This window comes from Rhynchophorus ferrugineus, unplaced genomic scaffold (genome assembly GCF_030347505.1).
Source record: "Rhynchophorus ferrugineus isolate W39M unplaced genomic scaffold, kcgeb_rfMv2 rfM3, whole genome shotgun sequence".
NCBI classification, from domain to species: Eukaryota; Metazoa; Arthropoda; class Insecta; order Coleoptera; family Curculionidae; genus Rhynchophorus; species Rhynchophorus ferrugineus.
This window is the reverse complement of record NW_027472582.1, coordinates 12,599,995-12,620,730: the sequence shown is the minus strand read 5'-3', so window position 1 is coordinate 12,620,730 and position 20,736 is coordinate 12,599,995. Positions and strand designations below refer to the sequence as shown.

The 20,736-nt window shown below is 32.3% G+C and overlaps 1 long non-coding RNA gene across 1 annotated transcript; it reads right to left on the bottom strand.

Moving 5' to 3' along the window:
• Positions 1–16,256: 16,256 nt before the first annotated feature.
• LOC143193249 (uncharacterized) lies at positions 16,257–17,150 on the bottom strand. The gene is made up of 2 exons (XR_013004972.1): positions 16,935–17,150; positions 16,257–16,427 (listed from the first exon to the last, which is right to left on the bottom strand). It is a non-coding gene; the product is annotated as an uncharacterized LOC143193249 (long non-coding RNA).
• Positions 17,151–20,736: the final 3,586 nt, after the last annotated feature.

Genomic DNA, 20,736 nt, shown 5'->3' with positions numbered 1-20,736 from the left:
GCGCATATACTCATTCACTTCTTCATTGCTATCAAATATCTTGCCTCCAAGTGATACTTTGAAAGGCGTAAATAAAAAAATAATCGTAAGGTGACAAGTCAGAGTAATAAGGACGGGGCTCGAGGGTTTCCCAGCGCATTTCTTCCAATTTATTCTTTGTTAAAACTGCGATGTGTGGACTAGTGTTATCATGAAGGATGATGACGTCTCATTAGGGCATACCGATTACTAGCGATACTATTGCGATTTTTGTCGACTGTAACAACTCGCCACTCCTAACTCAGCGTCATTGGTTTGGGAGTATGTAACATGTCGGTGATGCGTTATGTAACAGCCGAATCTACGTCGCGCTCAATCATGGCTGTACTGAGGATAGAACCGAGTACAGCTGCCATTCACACCGGTAACGTTCCTCTAGATCGGAATTACGTGCTAAACTAAATAGTAAAATTACCGTTTTTATTTGATATCCTCTCGTACTATAGATCAGTTACTTTAGTAAACTTTATAGTAACATTACCTTTTGTAATATTTTGTAATCAGTTGCTATAACATAACAGCTCTGTCAAAATCAATGATTTTTATTGGCTGTTCTCTATTATCACGACGAGAATGCTTAAAACGCAATAATTGAGTATTAACGAATAAGTATTAATCTTTATATCGGCTAATTCATTGATACTCATCTCATACCTCCTCGTAGCTTCTGTTAGTTGTTAAAATAATTAATGTCCAAGACGGTCGTCTGATAGGGTCGAGCCGATGGGGGGCATTTATTTTATTTCCTCGTTTTCCCACTTTCCATTTCCCCGTTCCTCTTTAAGATCGCCGATACGGACCTCCCATTTCTCATCAATCAGGTCTAGATTTTTCGCCCCCTTTCCACCTACGCCGAGCTGGGACCCTCTAACCCATTACTGACCCGCCCTCAAGCTTGACTCGCCCCCCCTTTTTTCTCTCTCGTTCAAGGTTGAACTATATCGGTCAATTTACATGACCCTCTGAACTAAAATCATCAATTTATTTTGTTGGGGCACACACGCAACATATAGTTTACATCTAGAAAGTTCTAGCATGTATATTATATATTTTATAAATTGTCCTTGAGAATTATAGATTCTTTGCGCAGTCTTTAAGAGTAGCTTTTATTAAACCATAATATAATAGTACAATGTTTGATAAATATGACAGTGTTATTTGCAATTTCTATCTTTCTAGGCAATTTTTAAAAACACATGAAATGTCTCCAAAAAATGAAAAGTAATAATAATTAAAGGTTATAAATAAATTAGGTTTGATAAATTTTAAATCGTTGCTGAGTATTTCAGGTTATAGTGATTGAAAATGCCAAAGTCAATAGATTGTCATAAACGCATTGCATTTCTCATCAGTTACAGAAAAGGGCATCCTCTTACCGGTAAAATGCGTTAGAGAAGTGAATATTGATACTGTTGAATATTAAGTTACTGTTTTTTTATTGGAAACATATTGAGCGCCTTACAGCTGCACTACATATTAGCTGTGACCATAATTTTTCAAGAAGTGAAGAACAATATAAGATTAGATTCACCAAAGAGGAACCGTCTTCATGCGAAGCAGGTGACGAATATGGAACACCTTAATGTAGCCTCCTTTCGGTATTACATATAAGAAATGTGTGAAAAAAAATGAACAGTTCTTTCTAATATTACGATATAATCATAATTTAATACAGTTATCTGAAAGATATTAGACTTTTACATTAGAAATATGCAGTATAGCCAAGCCAATTTACGAAGACTTACTTAACATATTTGAATCTTCTTAACAGTTTGTATAGATGCTATTCCAACACTTAGTACTGACTTACGAAATTTTTCGTCATATTCTAATTATAAAGTTATAAAAAACTTTTATAACTTATTTTAATATGGTAATTTCTATGGTTTTTTTAATAGTTCTTTAAAGTTTTTCTACTTTTTCCCAAAATCCTTTTGACCTAATTAATGGTCATTGTATTTTTTTTAATTTTCATCTTTTTCAACTTTTTTCCATCGTTCTGGCGTGATCCCTGGCAGCGATCCAATGATCGATCTTTCTTGGTCTTCACCATTACAAAACCGTGTGGAGCCAAGCTATGTATTTGAACAAGTGGTAATCAGAAGGCGCTATGCCTGGTGAGCTTTACTTTACAATTCTTATAACGTATGGTCTATCATTACATTGCTAGAGGATCAGTTTACGTGTTACTAGCCATTCCTGGTCTCTTTTGCGAAAATAGGTTATTCGATTGATTCAAATGAAGCCAGAAGGCATTTGCGGTAACACTTTCACACGATTTTGGCAGCTTATAATTTATTAAACCTTGCTGAGCTTGATAAATGAATAGCAAAACTTCAGGACCATGAATAGTCTGCTTGGGCGTTAATGTAATATAGATGGCTCCCCTAGATTAGCCCAAGTTTTGAGCTTAGGAATGACACTTGTAACTAACAGATCCACTTTATATCGCTAGTTATCATAGTTTTGAGTTGCTATTTTTGGCCCGACTTATTTTGTTGCTATTTATTATCGACTGTTTCAGTCATGTAGTTTTAGTTACTATTTTTGGTTATACTAGTTTCATTAAATTTTTAACGTCCTGGCTGTGTCATCCTAGCCGCGACCTTGTTTGACCGACCAAAATGTACCCAATTTACGCTTACATTGATTTGTATGTAATATATATAGTTGTATGATTTTATTGGCAGTTTGCTTGTAAATAACAATCTATTGCAATATTTTGCAAGATTGTTAATGTAATAGGGTAAAAAGATTAAAATTGTGAATGATAAATAGTAAAATACTTTTGACTGTTTTTATGTTCTACGTAAGTTTTACTGTATTGTTTATATTTATTATAGTATATTATTTGAAAGTAGTAATTAAAATATTAAAATACGGTAAAACATTTTTGTGGTATTATTCCATTCAATAGAAAAATTCCATTCCTTTTTACAGATCCACAGAACACTCAAATATAAAAGTAATCCTACTTCGTTTGAAACGAAATTATTTATTGCATGTTAATAGTATTCAGTAAAAATTTTTTCCTTTTCTTTTTTAAAGTTAGTACGTGAGCGTATATGTATATCTCCGTCTCGTTTATTCTACCGTTAGAAAATATAACCACATATAAAATTAACTCTCTTAAAATTATCTCCGTCTCTGTCGACTGTTTCGACTGTTTTCAGTCGATAGTTCCCAACGCTACAAACAATCCTTTAATTGAACACCAAACAAATACGAGCCCTGAAAAAATTATTGGACCTTTAAGAAAATGCAAAAAATCATAAATTTATATATAGGATTATCTTAGATACATTTTACATAATATTCAAACAGTATTACGCAAATATATTATTACATTATTGTAATCAATATAAAGTTTAATATTGTCAAAAATATGTTTTTAATGATGTGGTAATAAAGTCTGTGTACCTTTAATGGTCAACGAGAAGAATCTTAATTAATTTTTCAATATAAAAGTGAAATTTTTCAACGTAATGAAAAACCATTAAAGAAAAGTGAAAATAAAAAAACATTTTTGTTATGAATGCTGTTATGAATTAGTTTTTTCATGAAGAAAGTGAAATATTCGTCCAGAAGATTTAATTAGTTTTGTTTTATTTTTTATTATAATGTTTCTAATCTTTGTATTTTAAATTGTTGCTGTTGGTGAAGCTGTTTAAATTTTGGTAAAGTGTTTGGTGAGTAAATTTTCTAAGAGCAAATATTTAAATCCCTAAATTTTATATATGAAACGACATTAAAACAGAAAGATACTTATATTTGATGCTTTGAAGTTGTTACAGTTCTGAAAATTGTGTTTCTTATAATACTTTGTTCTAATGTTGATTGATGTAGTAATTTAAATTTATCAATATATCTGTTGATTATTTAAACTCAATAGAAATTATATTTAATTAAATGTCATTTAAAAAATGTTAGTGAGCGTTTATCCTTGAGATAGTTACCATGTATTTTAATAAGATATACATATATTTGATATACATATACTTATTATATTAATTAATCTCATATTATTTATAAAAATTAATTTTAGCTGTTTTTGAGATTAATTAAGACAATTATTTAAATTTACTGTGATCCTATTTAATTTTAAAGTCAGTGAATGTAGTATTTTTCTTAATATATCGGTGCAACTTTCTGTAAAGTAAAATTACAGTTTTGGTTTTGAATCAGGTCGGCGGTATTGATTTTGCGCTTTTCAATTGTCCGGTCAGGATGGAGTAAAAAATGGGAATGAAGTTAAAATATGGCGAACGCACGTGAAATGCCTACGTGACATTGATTGGCCTTTTTGTGCGATTCCAATGTTGTACATAAAATATGCAAAAACGCGCTGGTGCTTTTGAAGTGTCGCAAAAGTGGGCAAATTCCCTTCGTGTATGTAAATTTTGCTTTATCAGAGTGAGAATAAAATCTGTTATTTTAAATCGGTCTGTTTCGCGTAGATCGCTAACATGGAGTAGAACGGTAGGTGACAAAGATGTTGAATATCGCTATTCAATATAAACAATTGAACAATTGAAATAAATGCCTTAATTAGTATTTTCATTGACGCGTCTGATGTTTTCTGATCATACATTTTTTATGATACAGATACAATATATAGAGAATATAGATGACATTAAATCCAGTAAATTAATACCAATAAGCTATTTGTTTAAAGGTTTTAAAGTTATAAGATACTTATTCTATGTTAGATGCTTTGAGCTTAACATATATGTCACTGTCTTTAATGTATACTGAGTGTTTCTTATAACTTCATTGAACTAAATCAAATAGTTTTACTCTATTCAATATTCTAGCTGGAAAACCTCAACATTGATGTGTTTACGGAGCCTATATTCATGTCTTTGGGCACAGTCCTAGATAACGTTATCGACAGTTTCTACCCTTAGGTCCTCATGCAGATTGTTCTCACGAATATACCATGGGGCATCCACAACACCTCTCAGAAACTTGTTTTGTAATCTTATGATATTTCTATTGCTTTAGTTGGTACAACTCCACAATTGAACATTATCGTTTCACACTACTTTCAAGACTTGTTGATAAAGCTAAAGCTTGTTATACTATCAGTATATAATAAGCTTCTGCACTTTACATTTAGTGAACATGTACCCAATAACCAGAACATTTTTTATGCGCCAGCTTGTCAGTACTTCAGCGACGAGCCTAAACAATATAAAAATAATAATATTATTTTGTGACATATACAAAATGTAGTGGATAACGGTAGTAGTAGATAGGTTAAATAACGCATTTGTTTACTTATCCTATATCATAAAAAGGTTAAGTACTTAAATAAGACCTATGTTCGTAATTTGCATTTTAGATATATTGACTATGAAGCCTAATGTTGATCATTGTTATATAAAACTATAGTTCTTACTTGTAATTTAAATAGTAAGATATTCATTGTGACAACTGTGAATGATGATTTTAAATACGTGTCTTAATTAACAGATACTTTTGTATTACCTTAAAATTAAAATAAGGAAGCACGTTAATCTGTATGTGTTAGCAAAATGGGAATTTGTAATAACAAGTGAGTAAAAAAATATATTTTTTAAAGGTCTCCAGATTGAACGGAAGTAACATGATATATGATAAACTTATTAGTGAATGAATCATCTTGATTTGATTTGTTACCAATATTATGTATAAGACTTAACATAAGAATACACTTTATTAATATTTGATACCAGTAATACCTATATTTTTTAATACAGAAAATGGTATCCTGAATAAGATATTGTATTTAGAAATAATTATGTGTTGTATTTGTGTTTTGTGTTATGTCTATTTTGCGCGAGTAATTAATATTTTATAAAATATTGGTAGCACTTAAAATACATTATGTTATAATTAAGCCCACAATAAAATATTTGGAAATCGGTTATCACAAGAATTACTACATTTACTCTACTATGAAATATTTAATTAAATATCATAGATAGAAAAACCTAATACCAACACATCAGTTTGGGTTTATTAAGGCATTCAACAATTGACAAGGTCCACAGAATAACAGATGTTATAGAAAAAGCCTACGAAAGTAAAAAAGTATGCTCAGCCATATTTTTAGATGTAGCACAAGCCTTTCACAAAGTTTGGCATGAAGGGCTTGTTCATCAACTACAGAAAATGTTACCAAAACAATACTTCGAACTATTAAAATTGTACATTACAGCCAGAATGTTTATAGTTATTCAAGAAGAAGCTTACTCTACAATGAAAGAAGTTAAAGCAGGTGTACTATATGGAAATGTACTGGGGCCAATGCTTTAATTACTCTATACTTGTGATATACCACAAATGGAGAATATTACTATGGCTACATTTGCTGATGATACTGCGATTATAGCTGTCGGAGACAATAGTGACGAAGCCACACAAAAATTACAGTAAGAAAGTGATGATATAAATAATTGGACACAAGCTTGGAAAATAAAAATTAACGAAAGTAAATCTGTGTATGTGCGTTTCACCTACAATCAGACCGTACAAACACTAATAAGATTAAATAATACTATCATTCCATATAGCAACAATGCTAAATATCTCGCAATGAATCTTGATGTAAAACTTGGCTGGAAGAAACATATAAATAATAAAAGAAAAGAACTGGAATTGAAATATAGGAAATGTATTGGATAATTGCAAGGAACTCACAATTATCAGTACATAATAAATTGCTATTATATAAGCAAATACTGAAACCTATATGGACATACGTAGTTATGTTATGGGGTTGTTCTAGAAAGAATAACATAAATAAAATACACATTTTTCAGAATAAAGTCCTGAGAAGTATTGTGGGCGCATCCAAATACTACAGGACTGACTACCTACATCGAGACCTTCAGATACCCACAGTCAGGCAAGAAATCAAGAGAATTGCAAGGAGGTATGAGGAAAGACTCCATTCTCTTGAGAATATTGAAATATTAAAACTTTGGATACCCCCAGAGCAGGACACAGACTCAAAAGAATCAAACCATCTGATATTGTGTAGTGTTGTGCAGTGAGGTACATATAACAAAAAAATAGAGCAGTGATATGTATAAACATTATTTTACCAGCTATGTAACAATTAAATAATAAAAAATATATTATTATATATTAAATTTCCAGTTATTCATTTTTGGATAGAGTTGCACCCTCTGGTGGCCAAACAAATCTTTCATGTTTTGTGGATGATTCGCATTCGAGTTGATTGTGAGTACAATGAGAGTGCAATGTGCAATGAGTGAAGTTTTGATAATACTTGACATCAATGATACGGAAAATAAAGTAATATCGACCATGGTACGTGTAAGAAGGAATGAAAATATTCAGCCAAGATTACAGTGATAGACAGTTGTAAAACCCACGCGAAGCCATAAATTATGGTGTTTTGGACATCTCTGCTGAATGAAGAATGAAGAATCTCCAACAGTGGTGAGATTTTGTCTTAATTGTTTCAGAAAATCCCCAGTTGTTTTAAAATTCACCTTGTATATAACACTAAAAACTAATATATTCAAGAAATTATAAGAAAAGGAGCTTGGCTTTTGATCATAATTGTTTCCATAATTTATGACTTTTGATTTTTTGTTCATTACAATATTCCATATTGCGGATGCTTTGATAATTGGTTCGTTTATATTTTACTGTTGGTATTTTGAATACAACCACTGTTTGCGTGCTTACTATCGACACGTAAGGACTCCTAACCAGTCCAGTGGATTTTTTGAAATATATTTTTACTTTTCTAATTGCCCTCTGCTTGTTAATAGCCTTGTTATATGCTGTTATCATTGCTAATTACTTAATTTTTAATTGAGCTGAGTGATTTATAACTATGCGCAATTATATTTCAATATATGCTAATGACCAACTTGATTTTAATCTTTTGTTTATGGTAAATAGTAACAATTTTCCCCATGACAACACTGTCCCAGAGCTCAAGTGTAATGTCATCTAAAAGTTTTAATCATTAATTTAATGAACAAAGATGCTCTATTTAAATTGTTTGTCTTCCAAGATGAAAATAGGGGTACTTAGTAGTGGAGATAAATTTTGAAATTCCAGTATTTTGTGGTTCTGTTTTTATCTATTATAGAGCATTTTTTTACAAACTAATTTTTATTTGGACTGATTGCATATCTGATTGCAGAAATAGCTAAACACTCAAGATATTCCAATGCTTTAAAATGTTTATAAATGTACTGTTAATAGTTTAGAATTTCTTCTATTTGTCCTATGTGTTCCATCTATACAAACTATGTAGTGAGTTTCATTTTAGCTATTGCATATTTACATTACTTCATTTATATATTCATATAATCTATGTAGAGAATAATTTGGTTACAAAATTTTTTATTTATATAAAGAAAAGGCTAGAGTTTAAAATATTTGTTAATATATTTTGTGCCACAGATCTTACGGTTATTCCTGGTTGCTTGATTTGGGCTTATTTAGTTTTATTAGAATTTATTTATTTGTAGGGCATATTAAACAAAAATTTTAGGCCTAAAAATTCTTCCTTAATATAAGCTCCAACCGTGCCGAAGCCACACGCGTTTCGCGCCTCCAAGTGCCCTAGTTTGCCTCAAAAAGTGAGGCAAAATTTTCGGCTAAGCTGATTAATATAGTAAGTAAATTTTAGTAATTTTTTTAAAATTATTATTGTTACAGTTAGTTCTTAATTAAGTTCCGATTTATAATTATCTGTTGTATAACTTGATGGATTTTGTCACTTTAGTGCAACAATAGTTTTTGGAAGGGCACTACCATATACCAATAAAATGGTCCAATGACATTGACCACTTGAGCAATAAAATCTAAGTTTTAGATTAAAATTTTTAGATATTAAGTTAGTAAAATGTAGGAATAACTGTTTTTTCAGAGAAATAAGATTTATTTTACAATTTTTTATTCATATATGTTACTCTTTAAATCTCTTCAAGCTTTTTTTGGAGGCAGGCAGTATATCGGCTATAAATATTTAGAAAATATGTTTTTTTAAATATATTTTAAAGTATCCTTTTTACCAATGAGGGTTTATCTGGACTAAACCTACTGTTTAACGTGGGCTCCGAACCACGGTTCTCGACATTCAGCTTACCCGGCTTGGTTATTGGAGTGATTGGGATGATTATTCCTTGACGGATTTTTCACTCATTCCTATTAAAACATTTATAATTATTATCACAAACATAAAGTGCATCAATGCCTTAGTAGGATTCGAACCCGCGACTATTAGGGGAATTGTCTTGTAGCCTTAACCACTGCACCAAATAATCAGGCATGTATAATAGGTTAATTGAAAAGTCCCCGGCCTGCCACATAGATGGCGCTACTAGAATTAAATCCATATGTTTTTTAGTTAGCCCTAACCCTCAAAAGATGCGTGTATAAATGTGATAGCTGTCGGTCATTAGTTTGTGAATTATAGTATTTTGAGTGAACCAATTTTTGTGATTGTGAAAAAAAATGGATAAAAAGGAATTTCGCGTGTTGATAGAATATTGCTTTTTGAAGGTAAAAATACAGTTGAAGCAAAAACTTAGCTTGATGTCGGGTTTCCGGACAATGCCCCAGGAAAATCAACCATCAAGGATTGGTATGCTAAGTTTAGACGTGGTGAAATGAGCACTGAGTGTAGTGAACACAGTGGACGCCCAAAGGAGGTTGTTACGAAACATTAAAAAAATTCACAAAATGATTTTGAATGACCGTAACCATTCAATTGAAACCATCAACATCGAAGACGGTGAACACAGTGGACGCCCAAAAGAGTTACCGACGAAAACATTTAAAAAATCCACAAAATGACTTTGAATAACCGTAAATTGAATTTGAATGAAATAGCAGACACTCTCTGAACATATACATTATATCATTCACGAATATTTGGGTATGAGAAAGCTCTGTGCAAAGTGGGTGCCGCGCGAGCTCACTTTTGACCAAAAACAATGACGGGTTGACGATTCGGAGCAGTATTTGAAGATGATCAAGCATAATGAACCCGAGTTTTAGAATGACAATAGATGAAACATGGCTCCATCATTTCACTGCGAAGTCCAATCGACAGTCATCCTCGTGGACTGCACACGATAAACCCGCCCCAAAGCGTGGGAGAACGTAACAGTCGGCTGGCAAGGTTATGGCGTCTATATTTCGGGACGCGCATGGAATAATTTTTATTGACTACCTTGAAAAAGGAAGAACCATCGAACAGCGACTATTACATAGCGTTATTGGACCGTTTTAAGGACGAAATCGCCGAAAAACGGCCGCATTAGAAGGAAAACAAAGTGCTGCTTCACCAAGACAATACACGGTGTCACAAGGCTTCGAATTGCTTCATCATCCACCGTATTCTCCAGATCTGGTCCCAGCAACTATTTCCTGTCCTCAAATCTCAAAAGATGCTCGCTGGGAAGAAATTTTCGTCGAATGAAGAGGTGATCGCCGAAACTGAGGCCTATTTTGATGCAAGGGACAAATAGTACTATAAAAATGTTATCGAAAAGTTGGAAAATTGATAATCAGTGTATTACATTTGAAGCGAATTTGAATTTTGTTGAATAAAAAAAACTAATTTTGCCAAACAAATTTGTTTTACTATGGTAGGCCATTTCAAATGACGTGTTATTATTATCTAATGTATTACGTAGTAAATTTGAAGAATCTTTTTGAACTGCTTGTGTTCATTGTTTTTGAACTTGGAAAAGTGCTTGGATCCATAAACAACAACTGAACAACATAACAAACAACTATTATTTCGCAGCATCAGCATTTGTTCCTGAACGTGTTTGGTGAACAACTTATAATTGTACCAACTAAAAAACTGTTATTTTATATAGAGAAACGTCAAAAACTATCGAATTCGCAGATTCAGCCAGTTGTCTATATTAATGCTGATGAAAATTTATTTCTCTTGAAATACATTTTTTTATCTAAACAAAAACATTTTTCCCTTCGTAGATATATCAAAACTTATCTATGATTGTATATTATGTGTTCCCTTCACTGTACCACAAGATCTGATAAAAAAATATATATAGACACCTTATTTCTATATCAAAATAAAATTATATATTTCCTTTAACAATCCATAAATTCAACAAGACCCATCTTCAAACGAAAAGCTCGAGCAATGTATTTATTTCAAAGCAACATATTTAATAGACGGGCTTGAAACAAATATACACCTATCGAAATATGAAGTTATTTTTTTTATAACAATATAAACCAGAAACAAATGAGCCCGGTGATCTCCAGTCGAACATCAACATGGGCGCCCCCCGGTGGTTTTTTACGATCACACACAAAATTTTTATTTTCCAAACTGAACGGTCCTTTATTTATGTGATATCGGGTTTATGTATTGAAATAAATATCTTAGAGCCGTCCGAGTATGGTTAATAGATTGGATAAAATGTTGTTAATCGTTCAATAAGGCAATCTATAAAATTTAGTGTGTTTGGTGGGTAGAATAACACTACTATTATGATGATTTACTATTAATTGCAAATAGTTTATTTAATGATAATTTTCTGTTTTTGAGCTTTTTGGAGTTTTTGGCGTTTTTGATATTGGAATGTTTCAACAGATAAGATAATATAATTATTCATAAAGGATAAAATTAGTTAAACGTCGTTTCTTTAATAAGTATCTTCAGTAATAATTATTTTGTAATATTTTTATTGTACTATTTTTCACAATTTAAATTAGTCTAAAGAGGAGTAAAACAAAAGCTTGTAAAGTTTCAAACTATAAATACATAAATTGTACTATATTAAAAAACTATATTTATAATATTATTTTTGTATTGTTTGGGCTCGGCACGGACTTCAACCTGATCAGTTGGTAGCAGTTAAAATAATATTGTAAATAGATAAATAGGTTTAGGTAGGTATTAAGCTAAGTTGTGTGTATATAGTAGAATATAATATACGTTATTATTATATACCTATTTTATTTTAAAAGGTTTTTTTTGTTGTCTATCTAATTTTGATTAATTTTTAATTTTTAGTGAGTTACAGCAATAACATTGAACACAAATATCTGATTATTTTGATAAAAAATATGTGAAAACTTTGTACGTGTCTTTGAAATTTGAGGTTACCCTTCGATTTTCTCCCCTTCCCCCCAGACTAGATCCTGACTAAGTTCCAATGGGACCACCTCAGAAGTGCACTCTTACGAGTAAAAAAAGAATTTTGAAAATCCGTCCATAATTGACGGAGAAATCGGCGAACATACATTAAAAAAAATTATACAGCAGAACATAGAATCCCTTCCATTTGTGAAATCGGTTAAAAATCGATACGTTTTAATTGATGGGTTGTGTTTAATATACTCCTCCAATAGCTGTCGATGATCTTCAACAGTACTGATAATATAACAGGAAAGCTACATGTTCCTCTTACAAATCAGTAAATTCCAATAAAATTAAATACGTCCATATTAAGCAACCAGGAATAGCTTTCAGCTCGGTAACACATAATATATAAACAATTTCAGCTTTTATGTGTAAATACATTTTCTAACAAAGCCGTAACCAAATATTGCAGACAATAAATACATTAATATGTGCATCGAAAGATAAAATATGATTGTTTTAATGTCTCCGTTGTTGGTGAATTTTTAGTCCTCATGTGGGACACAAGGCAAAGTTGAAAGCGGTCAATTAACAAAAACCAAAGAAAACAACATGAAGATGAGCTATTTGTAATGGTGGGATCCCACAATATTATATAAAAGGTTAGTTTGAAATAAATAAATTTATCGACAGAAACAATTATTGAGTAGTGAAATAAATAAGTAAAGGACGAGTCAATTTTATTTAAAAATTAAGGTAAAGAAATTATTCTTTATGAAATAAGCCTAGTTTTTTATTCAACTTATTGTTTTTTAATATATATTTTATTTAAAAAATATGTAAATAATATAAGGGTTATATTAATACGCGAAGATATGTGAACATAAACATAGATAAAGTGAAACAAACTACGTAATGCCTAGATGCAACACATGAGAAATATAGAATGTTTAGAGTTAAACAAGAAGAAGCTTACTCTACAATAACAGAAGCCAAAGCAGGTGTAGTACATGGAAGTGTACTGGGGCCAATGCTTTATCTACTCTACACTTGTGATATACCACAAATTGAGAATATTACGGAAATTGAGGAAAAAATCCATTCTCATGAGAATATTGAAGTATTGCAACTTTTTGAGACCTCCAGAACAGGACACAAACTCAAAATAATCAAACCATTTGATCTTGTGTAGTGTTGTTTAGTGAGGTGCATCTAATAAAAAATACAGCAGTAACATGTATAAACATTATTTCACCACAGACTGAGATAGGGCTGATGGGTCCTCCTATTTATATACCTGTATTTAAGTTATCATAAAAACAAATTGTAAGTTAGACGGAAACGACTAGTAACAAATGTAATAATTAAATAATAAAAAAAATATTGGTTATACATATTATATGTTTTATTATATTAGTATATACATAATTAAGTTTGGAGAATCTTTATGTTGATTCTTATAAAGTATCTGAAGACAGTGTCACATTTTCTTAGATATAGTTCCGTTGTAGTTTCTCATAACGATAATGCATATATCATCTCGAAAGTTACGACTATTTTTTCTGTTTCAATACATTCTTGGAAATCTTCATTTTTCTTCATTCAACATGATCTTCGTAGAATTTTGGAAGAAGAAAAAAAAATTATTTATCAGTGTGCGAAGGCACAAGATATTTAACATTTTCCGTGTTTTTAATATTTTTGACATTTTTTAAGTTCAATGATAGTGTCCAACTTCCAATAAATAATTCAGAATACTAGTATATTTTCATATAAATATTTTTAGATAAAATCATATAAAAAACAAATAATATTAAATGTTGTAAAAACGGACGAGCGTTTTCAACTAACAATATAATTTTTATTAGTGCAAAACAGGTACAAAGCGCAGATATATATCGGCTGGGGCTCAATAAAAATCCACATACACGCAAACCGAATTTGTGCGCTTTCACAACACTTCAAAGGCACTGCCGCCGCCCTTTAGCATATTTTATATACAACTTTAGTAGTAACGCACAAAAAGCCCAATCAATGTCACGTAGATAATTCACGTACGCTGACCATATTTCATCGTTGTTTTTATCACGATATTTTAACTCGATATCCAAACAAATAATAGAGAAATACTGCATTTAGAGTTGCAGAAATAATATAAATAATTGGTGAAGTAAGTTATTATTTTTAAATAATTTATTACTAGTTTTAGTTGTATGAATTCGCAGATTCTGTTATGTAAGGAATATGCAAAACTTCAAAAAGCTTAAATCACTACATAGTATAAAACAAAGTCGCCTTTTCTGTCCCTATATCCCTATGTGCGCTTAAATCTTTAAAACTACGCAACGGATTTTGGTGCGGTTTTTTTCAATAGATACAGTGATTCAAGAGGAAGGTTTATATGTATAATACATGCACAATATACTAAGGCAACATTGCTAATTTTAGAGGTTTCTAACGTGATGTCGTAAATTAACCTATTTTTTAGGCTTATTTAGCAATTAGCAAAAACGCTGCCTAACCCTATGAGTTAGATCAAATTAATGTACTACAGTATTGTACACCATAAAAAGGTCTACAAAAAAGTCCGCGATGGTATATGTTTATCTTTTAGGGATAACCCACCATTTTTATTGTTTACTTTTTACGTGAGAAAATGGCTTATTTACGAAGCTATTTTAAGCAATACGGCATTAATCCTTATCGAATTAAGTACCTTAAATACAGTGTGCAATTAGTATAGATCAATATGGTTCCTTACAGCATGTAAATTAAACAAATATTTTCGGAGATATTACAAATTTAAAATTTGCGTTTAAAAATGTGTAATGTAATAAAAATTGTATGAATTTAGATATTCCAAAGATAGCAGGAAATCTTCATAGTAAGTATAGGGGAAGAGGAATTGTTTTACTCCAAATTTAATGCGTGCAGGCCAAGGGCAGTAATGAATGAATCAAAAATACCGGATCAATTTTAATCATGTTTTCATTGAGTGACATAGGCATATATATTTTATGCCCGTGCAAAGTCGGAGCGGGCCGCTATGTTTTTATATACAACGTTCATATTTTTTCAGTAGTGTATTTAATTTAGTATCAGCATTGCACCCGTGCGAAGCCGGGGCGGGTCGCTAATATTTAATAAGTAAAACCTAAGAAAATATGAATGGTCTGATACGAATTAGATGTACAAGTAAATTATGATATTTTATATAAGTTCTGTATTTTATACCAGTTCTATTTATATTTTTATATATAACAAATATGGCTAGAAATATTGAAATACACAGAAATGTTTTATAAATATTATTTTTTCTTATTAGGATGATTATAGTTCACGTCAATGTTCTGGTGGGTATGAGCATTCGGGGCGAATTTCGTGGGAAAATTGAAAATGTGAATGACTAGAACTGAATTCGGTGAACATTCGTGATGAAGAAGTTTCAAAATTGGTTCAAAGTCGTAGTTCGCAATAGAATGCAGTTCCAGGAGCCGCGGATCTGGTTAACAAATTTGAGTGAACGCTGAAAAAATTAGCAGGATTATGAATGACATATGTTTGAGTTTCGAGAAAATAACTTTGTCTTTCCTTGTAATTTAATTATTACTAAAAAAATGTCTTTGAATGATAAATATGTGTTTTATATCTATTAATGATTAATATCAATACATATAATTATATAAAAACCTCATAAAAACACGACAAATTACAATATTTATATTTTACTTGTATGAATCTTATTATGATATCTGAAATAATATTTAACTTTGATTTCTATTTTGAAAATGGTAATTACAAAAAAACGTGTCAAAATTATGAATTGTTTTTCTTATCTTGATTGAAGGGAAACAACATAGCACAAAATTTGTGAAATAATATGGTGTGGCGACCGCCACGACCCTTTAGGCCACCACCAATTCACCATCAACAACTACAAAGGTTGGCAACGCCGGTGGATTGGTACCATGCAGTTCTGGAGTATAAAAGGCCATCACGACGACGTCTCGCTCTCTTTTCTTATCACCGTCCCCTTGTAACAGTACCACTTCCACAGCGCTACCGTACTTCCTTCACCTTAACCTAATATCCTGTCCATTCTCCCATCGACCACATGTATCAATCGTAAGTTAGAATAAACAACTTTGATTCAATCAGTGTTTTTAGTTCCCGTGCAAATTCCTTCCAAAGATAGTAGTGAGTGTTCTGATAAATGATCGCAGCGGCAGCCACACATTTCGACCGACCGACCGACCCGACGAACATTCCTACAATTGGTAACCTCGACGTGATCAAAGTGCCTAACAGGTAAATCAACTCAACATAAGCCACTCGACAGGTGCTTGACACGTGCATGGAAGGATAGCACGAGGAACGGAACTCATCAACGTCACGTGGTCGACGACAGCCCACGAGACTAGCCTGATGGACGAAAACCACAGAAGCCCATCATGTATACCAGCAACACATGAGCACCCTCGCATCACGAAACGGGACACGTAACACATTTACAGGTACCCTCAAACAAAGCTAAACGCCTCAAGACGAACGACGTCCTGCTACAGCTCCGATGGCAGCTGATCCCGTAAAACTCCTCGCTCAGGTTGGGATCCCCATCTCATCAGCAGTCCCCGGGCGTTTGTTTGCGTGATTGCGGGTGCATTCCGGAACTTGCACCACATATAGGTACGTTCCACGGCTGTTCCACTAGGAGGGGAGTTATGTGGCGACCGCCACGACCCTTTAGGCCTCCACCAATTCACCATCAACAACTACAAAGGTTGGCAACGCCGGTGGATTGGTACCATGCAGTTCTGGAGTATAAAAGGCCATCACGACGACGTCTCGCTCTCTTTTCTTATCACCGCCCCCCTGTAACAGTACCACTTCCACAGCGCTACCGTACTTCCTTCACCTTAACCTAATATCCTGTCCATTCTCCCATCGACCACATGTATCAATCGTAAGTTAGAATAAACAACTTTGATTTAATCAGTGTTTTTAGTTCCCGTGCAAATTCCTTCCAAAGATAGTAGTGAGTGTTCTGATAAATGATCGCAGCGGCAGCCACACATTTCGACCGACCGACCGATCCGACCAACATTCCTACAATGGAAAAAGTATTTCACAACTGGTGAAGGAAATGATGTTTAATAATAATCTCATATAAAATAATTATCAACATCTTGAATGGTATATTAAACCACAGGACCTAAAGTTGAATTTTCGAGGTAGCAACAGTTAGTTAGTTAGCTACGAGTATAAAACGCATAAGAAATTTTTTCCTCTCGCCGTTATAGATGGCGCGGGTGTACTTCTCATAGGGAGTAAATGTTTAACTTTCTTTCCTGTTATTAGGGACGAAAGTACGTACTTTCGACTGAAGTATGAAAAAAATATTAAGTTTGCCAAGTAATTTTATTTAATTCATAGAACAATGCAAACATTTTAAAATGTGTCGAACACATCAATATCTAAAAATAACCACCCATTGAACACATTATACACAATAATAGCTTCTTTCCAAAAAGAACCACATCTTTGACCTAAAATATAAAGTAAATCTCATTAAACACAGTAGTTTTAGAGAAAAGAGTCTAGTATTTCTATTAAGTTAAGCTGTATTTTCCCAGCCAACTTGTTGACCTTGTTGACTGCCACTTGTACTTCTTCTATAACCCTAGATACAGATATGACTTTATTCCAGGTGTTGTTTCTTTGTTGTTGGAATATCTGCAGTGTGAAGCAAATACAGGAGGGATCCTAAAGGACCATTCTGCAGAACTCCACCTGAAATATTTATAGTGAGATATAGTGAGATAAAACTTGCTTATGTTATTCTTTAGTCAGCAAATATACCACTAGTTTCAAGGTGTTACTCCATCATTTTTTTCCAAGATACGTCTCAAATGTGCTTGTTAGCACGTTTATTTTTTACTTTACGTTTTTTACTTTATAATTTGAAAAGATACTAACATAATATCCTCTTATAAGAACTGTAGCTGTTCCATCCAAATCATCTTGCACTTGTCAGCTTTTATTTTTTCATACTACTTAGCCAGTGTCTGAAATAATTTAAACCCAGTTAACACATATTTTACTTTCAAAATAGTAATAAAATATATACAAATTACATCATGCAGTAAATAAAAACTCATACCTGTTTATATAATTTCTGTCCCTATAATTGACGGATGAATTGCCTGATGACTCCATTTATACATTTTGGCGCAACTAAATCCTTATATGGCAGATTTCGAACTATTAAGTTCTATTAAGTTAAGCTGTATTTTTCCATCTCTAGCCAACTTGTTGATCTCGTTGACTGCCACATGTACTTTTTCTATAACCTAGACACAGATATGACCTTTTTTATGGTATATCACAAGTGTAAAATAGGTAAAGAATTGGCCCCAATACACTTCCTTGTAGTACACCCGCTTTGGCTTCTTTTAGTGTAGAATAGGCTTCCTCTCGTCTTGCAGTCTTGCTATACCTTATCAAAAGCTTGTGTTACACCTAAGAATATAGCTGTATATGCCTTTTTACCTTCATAGGCTTCTTCTTCTGATTAATTATCGAAAGTTGATGTGTAGGTATTAGTTTTTTTCTCGCTAATTGACAATAAATGATAGCACTATAGATTTGAATCAAAAGGAGTGGACAGCAAGCGTACTTCTTTCTATATACATCCATATCTGCACCTGAGTGTATTTCCTAACTAAGAGTTTAATTACTTAACATTTTAATATATTGTATATTATTTTTCCTTTTACAGATAAATCTAGAATTTATTTAAACTTGTTTTATCAATTTCGAATTTTCTACAATTGTTTCACATATTTCTCGTTTACTATTCAACTACAGAAAACACAACAAATGTAAAACTTTGATTTCGCTTAGAAACTTTATATATTTATATATAATTTATTTGAGTTTTGCGGCATGTGGCAACAGATGGCGTTTGAGGTTTGTTGCAGGCGACGGGCCTTGGTGCATACCGTCATGCATTTACCAGAAATTGTTTCTGACAGATCCAGCGCGCCTTGCCTATTTGCAACAAACTATTTGCGGAATAGTATTTTTCTCACTTAATCTTAATCAAAGAAGAAAATAAAATATAAATGGTAAATTTTTAGGGACTACATTATGTGTTGTTATATTACAGGACAAAAGTACTGTATATATGTGATAACGACTTCTTCAGAATTTATACTGACTAATTAAAGAAATAGTTTATTTAAAATGAAATTGAAAAACCTAATTTTAAATTGTTTTTATTAATTTTAAACATTGTTGTGAAAAATCCGTACAATATATCTTATTTAAAGTATTGTCCATCAGTAGCCGCAACTTTTTCTCATTTTTCAGGCAATGTACGGATTCCATATCGAAAGAACGATGTATCTGTTGAGGTTATCCACGAATCGACCCATTGTTTGGTATGGAATATGCTGGAACAAGTAGTAATCAGAAACAGCAAGGTCTGAAGAATACAGCGGGTTTTCACTGTTGTGTCTTTGCTTGAATTTCGGTTGATTTATTGCAGTGCTCGGTTCAAAGGAATCAATTATAGCCGACAACTATCCCAATTGATGGTTTCATTAGTTTTTAGCAGTGCATAGTATATTACACCAAGCTGATTTCACCAAATACAGAGCATTAGCTTGGAGCCATGGATATTCAGCTTTGCTGTTGATGCATAACTAGGTGCCTTTCATGATTATTTTTGCTTTGTATTATCCTATTGTATCCAATTTTCATCACCAGTACCATACGATGCAAAGAAAATTCGCAAATAATTTGCCGTTGAAGCAGTATTTCACACATTACCAAATGCCTTTAATTGTCTCTTTTTTCATCATTCGGCACAGAATATCGAAGCATTTGGATCATTCCCATGTCCTTCAAGCGATTAGGATTGGTTTCTTGTGTTACTGCGAACAATTCTTCATATTCTTCTTGCGTTTTACATGGATCATCATCGCGTAATCTCTTCAAACCATCGCATTTATATTTTTTTGACAGTTCAGGAGGCTATTTCTCTTCGGTATCAAAATCGGGCATGGTTGCGATAAGCTTCCCATAACATTTAATGATCTTAAGCAGCCTTAGTCAAAATCAGAAAGTAAAACTTTAATAAACGCAAATGTGATTTACTAGGAAAAAAAATTGTTCGCACTTCGACGAAATAACACATTAAAAGTTACAGATATATCGAAAATGTTCTAAAATAGTATCTCATATGGAGTTCGTGCCAAATAGATAGAAAAGTATATTATATTGCACAAATAATGAAAAAATTCTTTGGTATAGATTAGAACTATTAGAACATGTACGAGTTCCATATGCGTTGATCAACCACAACTTGAAATCTCTCTTGAAAGTCTTTTGGATTCTATTGAAATTTATACGAAAAGTTTTCTGGTACACGATATTCATCAGACTTGGTTGCATCCGAATATTTTTATTGCAGTCGATACGGTAAAGTATCATGTTATAAATAAAAATTAGAGTTCTTTTATATCATATCTGGTAGGCATTTCCTCGTTGAATTAAAATTGACATTGCCGCCTAAATGTTTAATATCT